Genomic DNA, 4,108 nt, shown 5'->3' with positions numbered 1-4,108 from the left:
ATCTAATGCAACATATAGTCTGGTTCATAATTATTGAGAATTTTTCTTCTTATTTTGAGCTATCCTAACACCTCAACTGATTCACTGATACTTAAAACTAAGTAATGGTATAAGGGAGGTAACTCATCTTGGCCTACTGAGTATAGTACAATTAGAGTTACCTCCCCTGAATTTGTAGCAGACGTCATTTTCCTCAACACTGTCAACAATGTCTGCTGAAGATAAAAGAAGGTTGATTTTTGAGTTGTGTAATCAAGGAATTGGTGATGTAAATACATTGGCAGAGAGAACAGGAACTCCTCTTTCTACTGTGTATAGGATTAGGAAGAATTTTAAAGAGGGAAAGGATTTTGGGCACCAGAAAGGAGCAGGGAGACCCAGAAAATTGGACTTCTCAGATCGCGTTCGACTGGGAATTTTAGCGTCTAAAAAGCAAAGGGCAAGCATCTCCAACATCAGGTATGAAATGATAGAAAGGGGATCAACAGTTGTATCAAAATCTACAGTTAGAAGAAATTTGATTGATCTTGGATGGGAGAAAAAGACTGGAATTCCTTCTCCTCTCATGAAACAAGAACATAAAGACAGGCGTGTTGAGTGGTGTTTGGCACATGAAAACTTTGACTGGGAAAATGTGATTTTTACTGATGAAAGCTCAATATGGGTATATCCCAATAATGTTAAAATATGGACAAAGTCTGCGTCAGCACCGTTGTATCGACGACCTAAATACAGCCCAAAGTTTCATGTATGGGGAGGGATATCCTTTTTAGGAACGACCCCGCTGTGTGTGTTTGAGGGAAATCTGACAAGTCAACGCTACACTAACATATTAGATCATTTTCTCCTTCCAAGTGCACATGTGTTTAATGGAAATGACTGGATTTTGCAGCAAGATAATGATCCTAAACACACCGCAAAACATGCCAAGCGGTGGTTTCAGGAGAAAAATGTGACTGCATTACCATTTCCTGCATATAGTCCTGACTTAAATCCCACTGAGAACATTTGGGGGATGATGAAGTAATGTGTGAATCAAAAGGGGTTGACAAAAATTGAAGACATGAAGAGAGAAGTGGTCCGATACTGGGACAGCATAACTCACGAGACACTAACCTCTCTGATAGGAAGTATGCCTACCCGTCTTAGACTGTGCCGTGAAGCTCAAGGAGACTTGGTAAAATGTTAAATTGTTACCTACACAACATGAAAAGGTCAGTTCACTTTCACAAAGATTCAATTTTATCTGATTTGTTCTCGTTTAATAATATGAAATGCTTTAGCTATTCTCAATAATTTTGAACCATACTGTATATAGCATCTTTGTAATGACAAAATTCTGTTCACACATTTAGTTAATACTTTGTGAATATATTGTATTACCAGAAGTTATTGAAAATTATAGGAACATGTTTAATTGGATTTCTAGTATAAAAAACCGTGACCAGCTATCAAGTGCATGGTTTCATTTAAGTGAGACAGTTCCGTTAATCCTTTGCCATTAGTTGTGAGGAGCTATACCCCTTCATTTACTTGCTATCAGGCGAAATTTTCAGTGATCCTGATGATTCAGGGCCTAGCCATTATCTCATTTGTGCAAGTCCACCCGTTTTCACATTCACCTGATATGTAACATCCTAACCAGCTGTTTCTCAAATCTAACAAATGCCCCTTTTCAATCATCCCTCTCCTTGATGAGATGGGGTACGGTATGAGCTTCCTCCTCTTCTCCCTCCAAGGATAGCTGAAACCTTCACAGTTGATTCTCTGAGCTTATGCCATGGATGATCTGAGATTTGGTTTTATTCCGAGCTATTTTCAACCCTGCGGGGCGGGCTTTGCTCCATCATTCTTCCTCCCCACCCTGTGTGCTCTGTCTTCCCCAGCCTTCTCACCATCCACTTCCTCCTCCAGCTTACCCACAAGAATATCCCTCAAAGGCCCCTCACAGTCGTCTCACGTCTCCACCAACTGCATCTCCGCCACCCCTACACCACTATGCTGTCCGGCCTATCTCTGCTTTCTTAATCATAGGTTTTAGTGGATAGTTCCTGGGTTTCTTTCATTGGGGATTGTGATAGGGATTCAACTTGACCTTTCAGAACTTGACCTTTTTATTTCCTCCTGTAATGGTTTGATTACGTCGGTAGGTTCACTCACTGTTGGTTTCTGGATATTTTAACATGGCCGTATCGAGGTCACCGTCAACAATGCAAGCACGAAAATCGTCGCCACGTACACTGTCACACATAAACAATCGGTTCGAAACTTTATCCGAGGTCTACGGAGACAAAGAGTACCCATGTTCTCTCTCCTTGAGTTCATAGCGACTTCCATCGCGTTTGATTGTCAATCGAAAGCGTTCTTGATTCTTGATTCATAGAATTATATCTCCTATGAAGTTTTCATCCAAGTTTGTTATCCAAGGGATGTCACTCTGCCAACCATCAACGTGTTCTGTGTTCAAATGTGATCTCATGTGATGGGATGTCCTATTATCTGTCACTTCATTGCATCACAGGATAATTGTCGTTAGGTACCAGGCAAAACACACTTATGTTTATATACAAACTGGACGAGTGGCAGGCGTCACCACTAGGGTAGGATACTTACTATACCTTTCCACTTGAATATTTACATCTGTATTTAAAATACTCCCTAACTCAAAGAGAGTACTCTGGCTTATTACTGCCACTGTAGCATTGCTAAATAGAATCGATGACGGCAAAAATTGTCCGTCTGATATCGATGACAAGTTTCCATCGGTAAGCTTACGTCAAATGAATGCCTCTCTGGACGTTGATATAGCATGTAACCGTAGTTTAGCATTGAACATGGAGAGGCATTTCAAATAAATTGGTTCTTAAACTAAGGAAAATTCTAACTAAACTGAGTTTCTCGTGGTCACGGAGTGCAGCGTTCAACAGCAAGCACATTTAACAAAACATTTCCTTGTACGCCACGGGTTAGTGACAGAGTCGTACTTAGTTTACTGATTGACCTTTGGTAGCACAATTTCCTTATGTACAAAATTTGACAGTGTATGCTATATGTGTTGGGGGTTCATAATGCAAGATGAAAGTTATGACGCATGGAAGTCAGTGCAAAATATTTAGCATGAGCAGCAAGTTTGTTAGTTCTAACTCCGCATATTTATTGAACCAATGTCAGACAGCCTTAGATGTCTTTAGCATCAATTTTCTATAAACCATATGCAAAGTCCGTAGTGTAATGTATGAAAAATGAAAACGTATCGCTACTGCATAAAGGTAAAGCATTAATTTCGATTCACGTGGTGCTATATTTATATCGTACAATTTGAAACTTTTCTTGAAGTGTTTAATTTAAAAACTGCTAAAAGGACGGCACAACCCTTTTCTGTGCTGATAATATAGATCATTGGGTCAAAACAATATCTCGTCTTGACTGGCTTCAGAAACAGATTGCATTCAGTGTAAAGAGCGAAATGAAGCCGTGAAATAGAGGATATTTGGTTAATGTTGTCAAATAACATTTTTATTTCATTTCGTGGTCAAAGTTGATATGCTCACGAGTAAACATATCAACTTTGTCAGACCACGAGATGAAATGTAATGATATATTATGAATACCCCATAGAAAATCAGGGCTGACACCGGGTGTTCGCGAACAGGGTAAGCATCCCCTACCCAACCGGAGGCTCCAACCATTCACCCGATTTGCCAAACAAGACAGTATCTATTGCGGTGAATCTTCCCTGTCCTACGTGTATTTTATATGTCTACGTTTATCGCATGACCTGAATAACAAATTGTAATGAGAGATAAAACTTATTTCAGTGATCATTGTAATCGCCTTTCATCATGCGAAACAAACATTGTTGTATGTCAGTCAAACAGCAAGAGCAAATAAACCTTCAGCGCCTGTCTCGTGAACAAAGTATGAATATGAATGTGCCATGGCGACATCAAACGTCATGCTCAGTATTCATCACTGAACCAGTGTTTCACATTGTCGGCTGCATGGTCACGAGGGCACTTGACTTGCACAAAATTACTCATGGTGTCCTGGTAATTATGGTAAAATCTCAAATAAATTTAAAATGCCAAATAAGAAGGAAAAGCTGGAA

Source organism: Haliotis asinina, chromosome 3 (assembly GCF_037392515.1).
Source record: "Haliotis asinina isolate JCU_RB_2024 chromosome 3, JCU_Hal_asi_v2, whole genome shotgun sequence".
In the NCBI taxonomy this organism is placed as follows: Eukaryota; Metazoa; Mollusca; class Gastropoda; order Lepetellida; family Haliotidae; genus Haliotis; species Haliotis asinina.
Note: the sequence above shows the minus strand (reverse complement) of the source record.